We start from the raw sequence: 14,893 nt of genomic DNA, 5'->3' as shown, positions 1-14,893 counted from the left end.
ATTAATACTTAACAAGCACACCTTAATATAAAGCGTTACCATATGTTGTTTTAATTTTCCATCTACTACGAGCATGTAATCTAGCTTTTGAAAACCTAAAGTGCCAAGAGCGAATGGAGAGAGATGGCTGCAAGGAAGATGTCAAAAGGAGGAAACTCCTAACCAGTAGGCGTGATCGGGTGAGTTGTCCTATTTGAAAAATGGCCTTGAATAATTTAATCAGATCATTGCATGGTCCAGTTGAACAAAATGTCTTTATATTGAATATTTATGTGTAGAAGTTTAATACTTTCTATTCTCCAGTCTGCTATTTTTAGTATAAATTTTTGTACTACATACATACAAAATTTTTGTACCTATCATACCTAAACTACTTGGCACTGAGTTTGCGCACACACACATACAATGTATAAGCTGTTTTATTTTAAACAGAAAATGATTGTCTTTTTTTGTTCAGAAAGCGCTCAAAATCACTGAGAAGGTTCTCAATGAGGAAGACCTGTTATTCATAAAAGGAGCCAATCCAAACTGTGTGAGCGAAGAAGAAAGCGATGAGGAAAAGACTGCATATCATTATGCATCACCAAAGTGGCGCTCCACTTGGCTAACCAGACTAATGTCTCAATGCCAAAAAGCCTTGGACAACAACAGAAAAAAAGGAATTGAGCCAAGGTCCACACACATAAGACACTCAGCTGGTTTCAGCAAGAGGAACCCACCCCATCAAGTGCTGGTATCTGGCAGAGGAGTGTGATATGGAGTCCTAAAAAAAAGGTTTGTGGAATGCATGTGTGTGTAACGTTTTTTTATTTTAATAAAATAATTTGAGTGGTAACTGGTTTTTTGTCACCTTTATTTTGTGTATTGCTTTTTTAGATGACTCGAACCTTGAAATGTATTCAAATATATAGTCAGATACGATGGGTATACTAACCTCAGAAATCAAGACATTTGATGACCTGCATGGGTGAAATCTGGAGATATCCTCTCCTCAGATATGATGGGTATGCTGACCCTTAGAAAATCAATTTGACTAAAATCCGTACATATCCTGACTTTGGATATCACTAGTATTGGGATATGGCCTGCATATGACAATATATCGTATCTGATATTCGGAGAGAATCTCAATTGCAGACTCTATCAGAGTAAAATTGCCCCATACTCGGAGTTGATATGCGAAGGACGTGAACTCAGAAAATGTCATGGTCGGAGTGTATCCACCATGGATATCACCAGACATGGGTTACTTTTGAAGATATCCAAAGAAAAAATATCGCCGGATTTTAGGGGTTTTTGCGCAGTATGAACGACAACAGAGTTCACATTATGGTTGGGATGGCACAGTTGTCAAGGAGTATATTTTGAATTGGTACTTCAGGTCATAAACGTTGCTGACCCCTGATATAGAGCAATATATTGCAGAAATCACAATAGCATATAGATCAGTATATTTATATAAATGGAAACGACAATTTTAGTATATTAATATACTGAAAAATATATTGCGTCCGTTTGTTTACATTTCTTATGAATTTGTGCGTAAATATTACCAGTTTCCAATATTAAACCACATAATGCATCATGGAAGGAATGAAAAGCACCCCAAAAGTGGGCGGATCTCTGGAACCGGTGGTTGCAGCCCGAAAAGGACTTCGCCGGCGCTCTTCTGACCCACTTGTCCAGGGGGGTAGGCCTTGGCATTAGCCCACCACTACCTTTTGTTCCTGAGTTACGACAGGTGGACAACCACCCTCCAAAGCCCTGTATACCTGACCTGACACCGCAGCGAGTGAGATCCGGGGGCACAGGCTCCACATGTGGAGCCCACGGCCCCGCATCTCACTCGCTGCCTCCAAGGCTGCAAAGGTCACACACACACGAGAGCTGTACCCATGGAGAGACTATTGACCGTTGGAGCGAATTCTGCTCATGCACATTAAATTCAACCCAGTTTCTTATCAATTCTATGGAGCTTCCACTGAAACGTACATGGTAATTCTATGAGCCATCAATGTTTAAAGATCAGAGTGAACAACCCATCATCACAGCGAAGGGATAACAAAGGCTTGTTGACGCACTCCAGGTGAGCAGGACAACATTCCAGAAACTCCTGTAAGGAAGGTCACTTGGTGTGAAAGGATGACCCCAATCGTCTCAATTTACATGTAGGTCTCTACATGTAAATTTCAAGACACTAAAGAAACATGAACAACTGAGATGTGTTTTTTTAACGTTTCCTGAACATATTCTTACTCATTAAATTTAATCTTACCAATTACTATTTAGTTCTTTTTTTCTATCTATTTTTGTTTATCTGTCCGTTTCTTTATTTTATTTTATTTATTTGATGAAAATCTTGGAAGAAGAAGAAGAAGAAGAGATCATAGTTTGGGATCACATTCAATGATAAATATTCAGTACTCAGCCAATGTATGACATTTAATATTTTATTGTATAGGAATAGCAAAATCTATATTAACAAAGTTAAACAGATTAATGGCTCCTACTAAGCATTCCATTTTTTTACCATTGATTGAAAATAAATAAATTAAATTAAATTGAAAGAGAAGTTAACAAGATTGTAAACGCATTTTTACTATTGTTTTTTTTTCTCTAAAAACTAAAAAGACTAGGAACAAGTCAATGTGCCTGTTTTTCTTCTATATCTTTATTTTTTTCTTCCATGGTTCCCTCCCCTTCCTTTGTGGTGCACATTAAGTATTCAAACCTCACAATGCATGAATAAAAGGGCCGAACCAGCTGGTTTAGTATAAAATGGTCGTGAAGAGTTAGACTGTGTTTGGCTTTCCTTCAGATTTCTTCCAACTTTTGTAGGCTCTGTAATTCATATATATATATATATATATATATATATATTTAAAAGCCTTCTGTGAAAAAGTTACATATTTGTTGGTAAGTAAGTTATGACACAAAATGAAAAAAAAATTCTTTATGTTACTAAATCATTAGGTCTTAATAAGCAAGGATTTTTTATTGTTCTAAACTTGGCAAACGCCTGTGCTGTGGCTCAGGGACTTTGTCGCTGCAATAAGCTGCATGTTCAAGAGACCTGCTGTCACTTAGAATTAAGAAGAAAATGTAATCTATAACTAAGTGCTGCCTTAATTCTTTCAGATATGAAAATAAATGATGCTAGAGGTGCAAGATTTGTGTTTTAAAAACTGCACTTTTAACTCAATTATTCTGCTTTTCTGCTGGTCGGCAAGTTTCCACAGGGAGCAGGTGATACATATCTCTTGAGGTCTGCTTTTGAAAAGAGAATGGCCGAAAACAAAAATAAAGAGGTAGGTGTTCATAAGTCGGAATAATTTAACCTTGGTAACTGATTTACCAAGTATGTGGGTATCCATATTCTTAGTTATGTCTAGTTGCTTGAGAGACTGTTTCTGCTCCTTCTGCAGTGCTGACCGGCGGATTGTGCACTGCCTCCTCTGTGAAAAGCCTCAAGGGAATCTCCCGCTTCATTTAAAGAAACAATGCATGAAGCACTGCAGTCCTGCAGAGAGGAGGGTACAGACCCAGAGGGCAAAGAAGTTGATGAAGGAGTGGACATGCCAGGGCAGAAACTGGGATTATCAGACAATGTGCAAAAGGTAGGTTTTGCTGTTTATGTTGTTTCCATGTCCATCATGCACCAAAGGCCCCGACCTAAACATGAAATTCCTACAGATACCCAGACCAGGAGTTGAGGAGCCTTCTGGTGGAAGAGCTCCTGGAAAGGGGCTTCTTTGTGTCAAATATGCCTACATCGCTCCTTGAAGAACAGGCTGGGCCCTTGCAGCCAAATGAGGAGCAGGGCCAGATAAGATGCCTGCGTGACTGCCAGCTGCTTCTTTCAGTTGGGAAGGGAAGAGGCCCTCCGGCTACATCACAGGCTGCAGAATGGACAGCAGGTCTCACAGCAGGAGCAGACTCTGCTCCGCTTCTATTGTGGGGCCATTGTGATCCTGGGCCATGGGCAGAGACCCGTTGTGGTGGAGGCCCTGACTGAGTTAGCACACACAAACCGACAAACTTTTTTCTCAACTAAAACACAGCTCACCTCTCATAAAAGCCAGCTGAATTTTTTTTCTGAAACCTAGCTGACACACCTCTACCCTCTGTTCACAGATCAATGAGTGGGTTGCACACAGGCACTTGTCTGGGTCGGAGTGCGTGAGGGTGTGCAGCCAAAAGGGGACACCTGCAGAATGGCACGCCAGCTTTGCCCCAACAGCAGAGCAGGCATCTGTGAGTTTTCATTGCTAAATTGGATTGATGTACACCGCCAGCTGTGGGTGTCCAATGGGTCTATCTCCTTCCCTTTGCAGTTTATGGACGCCTACTTTCGCTGGGTGAGGCTGACCTCTTTGGGCGAGGATGGAAATACTAGAGAAAAATTCTTCATCACGCTCAATGGTCGGTCCATAAAAAGTGCCAGCAACGACCTCTTGCGTCTCCATCGGCAGTGAGTGAAGATGCCAGTCCAACCTGTCGAGGGATGTGGTGTTTCATGGGCATCAGTCTCAGGGAAGCATGAACTACCTGAAGGGAATCTGCGGAAACTGTTGGCCACCAAGCCCATGATTGTTCCCTTCCTGGACAGCGGAGGGGGCAGGCCTGGCATTCTGGCCGTGGTTCAAAAGACCATGGCTCACCTGACCGCAGTCCTCCGGCATGTCTTCAACCACCACTTGGCCGAGGGGGGCTACGACACCGCCTGGAAGGTGTACCAGGCTGAGATAACCCTGGAGGAGCTGGTGTACGAACACCCCCTTTCCCACGGGGACGCAAGCCTGTCTTTTGCCTTGGGGACATCTGGCAGCCACGCGGACAGCCTAACGGTCACGAGGGGCTTCCTCACGCTGACTCAACACTCCTCTGCAACAGCCGACATCAGCCCCCCGCCGGTCACAAACTGGACCAGGGACCGGACCCAGGCCCTGAGGGTGGAGCGGGTCTTCGCCTTCTCCAAGTCCCTATGTGCCGCTCCACCAGTGGTCCGGGCGAAACTGTGGCTGGCATTTCTGGGGGATTCCTACCGGGATGAGAGGGTTCCCCTGGCCTCACTCAAGGCGGAGAGGTGCCCCGGCCAGCTGAGGGCAGCGGTGGAGGCGAAGGCGTACATCGAGAAGCTGCTGTCTCAGGAACATTTGCCCTTCCCCGTCACCTACCAACGGTGCATCTCCCTTGCCAAGCAAGCCGGTCATGACCTACTCCTCTGCCTTCAGCTGGGGCTAGAGGAGCTCAACCTCAGGTGGGTGCCAGACATCCGGATGTTCGTGGGGAAGCACGGGAAGCTGTCCTGGGACAGGTCACGCTTCCTTGAAATCGTGAAAACAGGGCTGGATCCATCCAAAGATTCCAGGATTGCAATGATACAAAATGCCATCCTCGATGACATGGAGAGGAGGGGCCTGTGCTTCTCCAGCCGCCTTCAAAGGTTCAGGGAGCAGGAACTGCCCTGGATCCACATGTGCCTGGGCCACATGCCACCACGCATCAAGGGGGATAAGTTCCTGAGGGCGCTGACATTCTTGTCGTGCATTGGGATGATCGAGAACAACCTGTACGTTGAGAATGAAGCCAAGGGCGGAGTGGGTAATCGGGAGAGTCGGGAGAATTCCCGGTGGGCTGGTTCATTCAGTGCCAGGAAATTTTTTTAATGCCAGGAAAAAACGTCACGGTAGAAAATTATAGAGTCCCTTTCAATCACTGCGGCACCGAAGGTTAATCTCTTTTCAATATTTATTTTGGTTACATAAGACCGTAACCAACGCCGTACAGCTTTGCAGCAACTTCTATATCAGCTTCTCCTAAAAGTCTTGTTTCCCGTGCTCCTGCATAGCCCTCCCCATTGCCCCTCTTCTGCCAATAGCTGCACGTAATCAGTCCAAACCCCCAACAACAGATTTAGTGACACAAATGAGGGCCCATCAGCGTCTCTACCTGGTGCGTTCACATTACTCTGGAACTCTCAACAGCACTCATGCAGACACCCACCTCAACTCGCTCCGCTACAATACAACTACATCTTTGCAGGGTTGTTTGCTCTCAATTGTCCATCTCCCTGTAAGAAACAAAGGCAGTTTGGGAGATACCAGTCTTCACAAACACCCCTTGGCTTTGCTCATAGTTTATTGGGTCCACCAGAGCGCGCGTCTGCCAAAAGTCGGGCTGGGCGGAGTAGCGGGCATGACTGCTATTTCGCGCAAGTGAAATGGATAGAAGGAGACTAGGTGGGGCTGAAAAGGCCAGCCTAAAGAGGAGAAAAGCATTGTCTGAGGATGCTGCCAAATGTGCAAAGCTCACTGAAATGTTTTCAAGAAGACAGACAGAAGAGGCAAAAGGTAAGGAAGATGAAACGCTAAGTTTAATTGACGATTTAACTAAAAACTAGCATAATATATTTAGCTAATGCCAGTTTTTTTAGCACTGTGCAGGCACCACAATTAGTAATAACATTTAAAAAAATAAATATTCAGGCAATATATAGATAAGGAATGGCTATTAATTATTTTTTGAAATGTTTCAAAAGTATAATCTAAACAATTTTAAGTATAAGCGTGGTGCAAAAAGAATCCCTATATTGAAAGCTTTTTTGAAGCATCTGAGGGGCAAAGCCAGGATGACTATATTGATAGACCCAAAATTAGGAAGGGAACAAGTGGCAAGTAAAAATGTAAATAAAGTTAACAAAAGTTGTTTTTAGGACTTAACATGTGTTGCATACATTAGCACAACAGAGATGCTGTTTGTTGTCCTGGCATTTGTGTGTCCATTTGCATATTATTTCATGGGTGAAGCAGATCCTGAAAGAAGGTAAAGCGAGACAGTGTCCAGTGAGTCTGCATTAGCCCAGCATACACAGATGCAGGAACCAGAGGCAGCCCAGGGAATACCACAGGCACAGGGACCAGAAAAGACGAGTCTAGATGATACTGAACATTTTGATTATTTTGTCCACCCACAACCTTCTGACCTGGAAATGTTTTTTTTAATTACCATCCTCAGCAGCCTATTAAACAGCCCCTACTTGTAAATGTTTTTCACAACAAGCATAGCACCAACTGGAAATGGCTAACATATTCTGAAAAATCACAATCACTCTTTTGTTCTGTATGTTTGGCATTTACACCTGCTTCAAGTGGTCCATTTGTGAAACAAGGCATGAAAACATGGAAACATGTTCACCAGGGAATAGAAGAGCACGAGAAAAGTAAGACAGAGAGAGTGCCAATGCCTACTTTATGATGGCAAAAAAAGCAGATGTGACAAGCCTTCTTGAGGGTAAATAAATGGCTTTAAATCATGAGCAGGTGAAGAAGAGGCGTCAGGTGATGGAACGAATTATTGATGTGATAAAAGTAATCGGCAAATGAGGACTTAGTTACAGGGGACATAAAGAAGAAGCTGCCTACACTCTTGAAAATACTGCTGTCAACCATGGAAACTTCTTAGAGTTGTTATTACTTGTGAGTCGGTATGATCTGTGTCTTCAGCAGCACATCAGCAGTTGCATTGAGCAAAGTAAAAAGCATCATGAGAGTGGGGCAAAGAGAAGAGATTCACTTGTGACACTAATGTCAAAAGACATTGTTGGTAAAGTTGTGGATGTTCTAAGCCAGGAAATAAAGGATTCAGTTGCAGATGAGGTGAGAAAGAAAGGAATGTTTTCTGTCCAAATTGATAGCACTCAGGATATCACTTCAACAGACCAACGTGCAATCATTGTAAGATATGTGTCAGATGCCATTCATGAGTGTTTAGTTGGTGTGACAAACTGTGAAAAATCCACAGGCAAGCATCTACTTGAGCCGTTAAAACAGACCCTGCAAAAGCTTCACATTGACATTGGCACATGTGTAGGCAACTCCAATGATGGTGCAGCTAACATGCAAGGGCCCTATCAGGGGTTTTCAGCTTTTCTTTCACAGCAGTCTCCTGCACAGATTCATGTTTGGTGTTATGCACACATTTTAAATTTAGTGCTGGCAGACACAACAGGCAGTGTTGTTGAATGTGCATCTCTGCTGAATGATGTAGCAGTTTTTCTGAGAGAGTCATATAAGTGCATGCAAGTGTGGGAAGAGACCTCTGAGGACAGTCGTCACAGGAGATTCCAATATGAGAAACCAGATGGTGGGCAAAGAAAGGATCAGGCTCGTAAAATCTTTGGGTGTTTTGGTAATTTCGAAAGATCCCTCCATGAAGATAGGGCAATCGATCATTTATGTTCGCCCACTCCAGCAGGATCTCCCCTTGGGATCTGTAAGTAGAATCTAATATTTTTTCCTTCATGAATCAAAGTGTTTACTTTCACTCATTAAAAAATGAAATTATTTGTTGTTAGGAGAGCACTCCAAATCCTTCAGGCCCTGTCATTTCTTGCCTCACCTGCCAGAGCCCAGTGCCCTTTTCTGACAGACATATCTGTGATGGGTGTGTACCTACTTTAAAATTGAAAGCATGTTTTAGCTTTTGAGCAAAATCTGTTTCTGTGTGCAGTTAATGTTTTTGCTTAATTTTATTTTTGTTGACTTAAAGGACAACTTTGGAGGAGCCAGTACTGCAAGAATGCCAGATGGAACATGATGCAGAAACCAGTTCCACAGACAGTAAGAGGCCTGGAACATCTGCCTCAACATCATGTCGGCCATTTGATTTAACATCAGCATCTAATTTCTGCATTGGGGTCCACATCTACATTGGCGTTGGGGATCAATGAAGCAGACATAGGTTTGTGTACTCGCTGTACAATAATACTAAAATTGTGTGATAATAAAAATCTTAATTTTGCATGATTATAATATTCTTAAAAAAAAACCCGATTATAAAATCAGTCTGCAAGATGTTGAGATTTTTCATAATAACTTTTGTTTCATTAGCAATCTGTTCATGAAGATGTAATCTTACACAATTTTCTAGTGACATAGTCAAAACTTTTTAATGTAAACTTAAATATTTGTATCTCCAGGTAATATGATGACTTGCATGACTTTCTGGAAAGATCATCTTTATGTTTTTGTTCAGATTGGAATCTTATCGCAGATGCATCAAGAGCTGCACAGATGTTCAAGGAAAGTTTGTTGCGGGAATATGCATCCGGAGCAACACTCCGTTTAAAGATGGATTTGAGGAACTCGGAAGAGGACAGGGTGTTACGATGAAGAGTGAGACTGGAGGATCAACGCAGCAGACACAGGCAAGGAGATTTAAGTTGAGGTTTATTGTAAGGAGGTATTAGTGTCCAGGGGTGAGCTGACTGAGGAAGGGAGCAGAACTGGCTTGGAGCTGGGTTGGGAACACTGACAATCAGGCAGCAAGGGAAAGCAGAAGCTAGGCTTTTGTACTAGAGGCCAAGTAGGTGATTGGATCCAGGTGAGTAATTGTGGTCACCAAACACTCTCACAGATTAGCAGAGAGGAATCCCAACACAGGGAGAGGGAATTTCTGTTGTTCTATAAACACCAGCGAGAATGGGGATGTCCTGTTAATTTTAACCTTCTCAGTAAGAATTATACACGTACCTGAGAAGATTACACTATTTAAGTATCCTGTAACATTTTGATTAAAGATTGAGGATCAAATTTAGTAGCATTAATGAAAAAAATCCTCATTTGGAAGTCCTTCTTAGGCATGCTATTGAATAATCAAAGCCAATACAACATATGTTTCCCCCTTACTTTTACATGTTTAAAGGGGTGTATAATTACAAATTCATTTTTTGTAGTCTTTTATCCTGGTCGTTGATCAAAGACGTGCCTGAACTGGTTTGCTAGTTCAATAGATTATGACATTCTATTATGGTTGAAAACTATGATTCAAGTTTTCTGTGTCACTCTTTAGTGAAAAGTAAGAAATCTTGTACATAAACCAGAAAGGTCTTACATGTGTATTGGCGTAAAGCATCTACTTCTGGTTGTGAATTTTACATTTAGTGGTCGTGGGTTTCTTTCAGAGGTCAACAAGAATAAAGAACCATTAAAATTAGTTTTAAAAGGAGCTGGAACAGGAAGAACTTACTGTGGAACAGAAGGACAGAGTTTCTGAACTGTCCTTGTCTCGGGATCTCCCAGCAGTCACCAATGCTATTCAAATGTCGCTGTACAACAAACTCTAATCCACGTAGTGAGTTTCTTAAAGATATTTTACTTGTGAAATATTGACTAAACCAGGACTCTCCAAACTACGGGCCGTGCAGCGGATGCGGCCTCCCTGATTGTTAAAGCGCTGAGTATGTGAGCCCAGGGGTTGTAACGGTGAAAAGCTTGTTACCGTTCTGCGCATTTGTGACAGAGATTCACGTGAGGGACAGATAGTTAAGAACACCAGGTGTCAACAATGACAAACAACATCAACACAAGAACATAAAATAGGAGAGACTCTTGAAAAAGCGGAAAGATCTGGAATCATTTCACTGTTACTGATAATAGGAAGACAGAATTTCAAGTCTGGAAGAAGATAAATTTCATATAGAACCAGGTCTGCAACCATCCTGTTTAGACACCTAAAAACAACCTCCTCCAAAACAGAGCAGATCATTACTTACAGAAGAAACCCAGATCAGCTTCTTTCTAAATGCCAGCTTTTACCACAATAACGCATTTTATTATTTTTTATTTTATAAATTCTAATTAGTGTCTTGGGTTGTTGTTGTACTGTGTTGTGTTGTTTCTTTGGTTGTCCAGGGGCTCGTTGTTGGAACTTTGATTTCCTGAACTCCAAATTCAGGCAAACTGAGGTTTCGGTTTCAGAAACGGAGTTAACTTGAACCTGTGATAGTGGGTGAAACCAAGCCTGTTTCACGAAGCGGGGTAAGCTGGACTCAGAATCAGTCACTACGGTTACTGAGTCTTTTACGGTAACCTGGTCGGTAGCAGGTTTTCTTCAGGAAACTCAGAGTTCTCTGCGGTCTCCGCCCCTTCTTAAAGTGAAGGATGTTCAAATAGGATTTCATCATCAACATTTTGAGATTCACATTAGAAACTGCACATTTCCATCACGCAGAAACCAAAATGACATGTTTATTCATAGAGGATCATGTAGAGAGGAGGCGGAATTAATCTGGAGGGATTGCCATTTACGTCAGGATAGGAATTTGGAGGACACGAGTCGACTGACTGCAGTTTCCCCAACTCATTTGAATGATACCGTTTTCCAGAGACTTGTTATTAATAACAGTTTTCTTTTCCTCTTTTTAAACCCTTAACATAAATATTTAAACTTTAACACCACAGATGTCCGTCTCGTGATCTACCGTGGTAAAATTTGCACATTAAATGCTAGTGCGTCTGTCAGCGAAGCTGTTTCCCATTGCAGAGGATAGGGTTTGAGTCCCAGCTGCAGAAAAACTTTTTATGGGAAAAAAAAAATTTGATTATTATTTAATTCTTGATCATTAAAATGAAATAAAAACTCATTCTAACATATTTCAGGGCGCTACAGTGTTTCTTTTTTGCATATGTAGCAGCAGTCTGTGCAGCTGCACTCAATTTCCTAATCACCGACTACATGCCTTTGGGTTCCCCGGACCCTGCATTCCGGGGTGGTGTTATTTCTTTTTTAGAGGGGGTTATTGCACCATAACCCAATCAATTTGCCACACATATTTGTGTGTCTATGTGGTGGCGGTGGGGTGAGGGGATGGATATTGTTACGTAAAGCGGTCATTTGGAGATTTGTTAAAATTATTGACAGATCACTTACTCAGTAAGTGACGAAATGACATTCCATTATTTAGTTCTTTTCCTGAATCAAAATGATTCAAATGTAGACATATGCATTAACTGTTTCTTTTTTTTTCTCCCATGACAACTGTCAGTTTTACTACTGTAGCTGTGTTGCTTTTCTTTTGGAAAATGTGCTGGTTAGTCAGCATATGCTTGTAATCATGTGTATAAGTCAATCAGACCCTCCAGGATTTCACGGCAGAATTTTATGATTATTGCGAACCTAAAACACCTGATGTTGCGGCAGCTTTTATGAAAAGTTGCGACAAAAGTTGCAATGTTTTTTAATATATCATAATAATCTTGTTTACATTTATTTTTATCAATACATAAGCAGACACACACAGTGAAAGTTTACAGCAATGGAGAGGTTTTGTGAACTATTTTATTTTACTAACATCTTTGTACATTTTCTTTCCAAAATGCCACAGATCAAATTCTGTTATTTTCTGTGTACACTAGATGTCTTACTAGAGCAAATGAAGCTCATGAAGTATTGCTCTGGAGTGAACCAATTTAGACAAAGACTTCAGTGCTTCAAGAAAGCTTCATTTTCACATCACTACTGAGGACACAAAGTAGTAAAGGACCAAAAAAAAAAAAAAAAAACCCCCAAGTCCCAACCCGCACAAACTAACACCCAGCTTTATGCTCTGCTCCCTGCCTGGTTTGGTGTGTCCTCCTCAGTCTTAAATAGACAGCAGCTGCCCAATCAAGGCACATTGGCCACACCTGCCAGGTGAGCCGAAGGGAACTGGATGGAAAGGAGGCCAGACAGCAGCAGCAGGACGTAACACCTCCTCCCATAAATGTGAACATGTGGCATTGTGATTCCTGTAAAACAAAGCAAACATGTTCACAAGGAAAAAGAAAGTTTAACAAAAAAGGGCAAGAGATGCACAAAAGGTGAGTGAGGCAGGGAGAGCAAACGTCAAAACCCCCAAAACTGGTGTCCAAAACAAAAGCTTAGTTTTAGCATGAGAAACAAAAGGATAGCCCTGCTTAAACGGTACCAACACAAATGCAAAGAAACCCTCAACACAAAACCAGGTAAAGCACAAGGGCAATACAGGCTGCATCCATAAGTCCCAAAAGCTCATATCAAGTGTCAGTACTTGTTTAAGGGGCATTATTCTTTTAGTACCTCGTGCTGCCACAACTCAATGGCTTAAAAAAAGTGGCAGCACGAGGTACCAACATATGGCCCTCAAACGAGTACTGCCACAACCTGAAGGTTCAAGCAAAGTGACAGTACGAGGTACCAGCTGTGGCCCTCAAACGGGTACTGCCACAACCTGAAGGCTTAAACAAAGTGGCAGCACGAGGAACAAATATATAAAAAAAGGGAAACACCCCAAAACGAGTACTGACACCATTACTGCAGATTGAGACGCCAAAAACACCAGGGCAGAACAAAAGCCTGGGGCAATACAAGCTGCAAAACAGTCCTGAATGTGCTGAAGGTTTTGATACCAATATTGCATAACAGCAGAAGTGCATACGGTCTTTAAAGGATTACAAAATTCTGATTCCTTTTCAATCGGGCTAGTAAATTGCGGGAAAAGCGTGCAATTTGTGAAAACCAAAAATAACAAGCTTGAATGTTCTGAATGTTTTGATATCAATATATAAGTTGCAAAAGTGCACTAAAGTTTTTTAAGGGATTCAAAAAAATGTTCTTTTTGGCTCAACATAAGGCTAAAAATGTGCATAAATTCCGTAACATCTTGAAAGCCTTCAAATTTGTGAAAATCAAAAAACACTTTTTTTCAAAATGGCGGCTTTTCTGTTGGTTTTATCTCCATAGCAACCATTTTATGTTTTGTTCGCCTAAGGTCAACAAACTACGGTGGCCCTGAGGGTTCACAACACAACACAGTAACCCTTCCGCTCTCCTTAGTTTGTTTACATTAAAAGTGGGGTCATCTGGACCCCCCAAGACAGTGAGCTGAACTTTTTTTTATCTTTGATTTTTGAGTTTCACTAATGTCCATGACAGACATAAAATCCTGTCCACCTTTGTCATGGAAGAAATCACATAACAATATGTGATTGGAGTCAACTGGACCCCAAAGAGAGCGGAAGGGTTTTAACTTGACAACACACACAACACAACACATCAACTTGGCAACACACACAACACAACACATCAACTTGACAACACACACAGTACATTAACTTGGCAACAGAAGTTTGATCTACGATGGAAGTTGCACTGCTTTTATTTTGAAATTTCCACCGGGCTAACCGGCTGACCGAGCGGAAAACAAGGAGCGGCGAAGGTCATAAAATCGTCTCGAGTAAGTCATTTATGATTTAAAAAAATAATGTTCATTAACTCTTTGTAAGGTATTAGAACCGTTTCTAGCCGGTCATTAAATACTTTTTGCACATTCGAGTTTTGTAGTTTTACCATCGTAGAAGCCTCAATGTCTGCCCTAGTGAGACACTTGTAGGTTTGTTTTAGATCACTTTGCCTCCTCTCTACCGTCGGCGAGACCAGGCAGCGGCTATAGGCGGGCGGGGGTGGGGAAAGGCGCCTGAGATTAAATCGAACAGCAGTACGTAAATAAAAAGAGAAAATGGCTATTATTTGTACTTTAAAGACGGATGTGTGATGGGTCTGCCATGGTTGATTTCCATCGACTGAATGCTGGAAGCGGAAGGTGGCAGCTAAGTACTCTTGGTGGCTGTGGGCGTGCCAAGCAAAACGAAGCTGTGTGCTACTGGCAGTCCAACAATGAGTAAACTGATCAATATAATGTTTTTATATATGGGGACCAACTTGAATTTTTAAGAATAACGATTGTTGTCTGCGTTGTCTAAAAATTGCTGGAGTTTCACGGTTCAATGCCATAGTCCACTCCACTGCCGTTGTGGAGCATCCTGCACCTGTGAACAGATTCCAGCTGAGCAGAACACCTGAAATCCAGCTGGATGAAACTTTTCTTTAAAATCTCTCTTTTATTATTAATCACAAACACAATGAGGAAAATATATCGAAAAAGCAGAATTCCATTGGTTTATACGTGGTGGGAAAAAAACCTTCCACTTTAAGTAAAATTACAACTTCTGTTGGACATCCAGTTATTCTATTGAGACTATCCGCCCTTACATAGGCCATTTTACTTGAAAGTGGGTTCTTCTCAAACCTGTGT

This window comes from Oryzias melastigma, unplaced genomic scaffold, assembly GCF_002922805.2.
Source record: "Oryzias melastigma strain HK-1 unplaced genomic scaffold, ASM292280v2 sc00347, whole genome shotgun sequence".
NCBI classification, from domain to species: domain Eukaryota; kingdom Metazoa; phylum Chordata; class Actinopteri; order Beloniformes; family Adrianichthyidae; genus Oryzias; species Oryzias melastigma.
Note: the sequence above shows the minus strand (reverse complement) of the source record.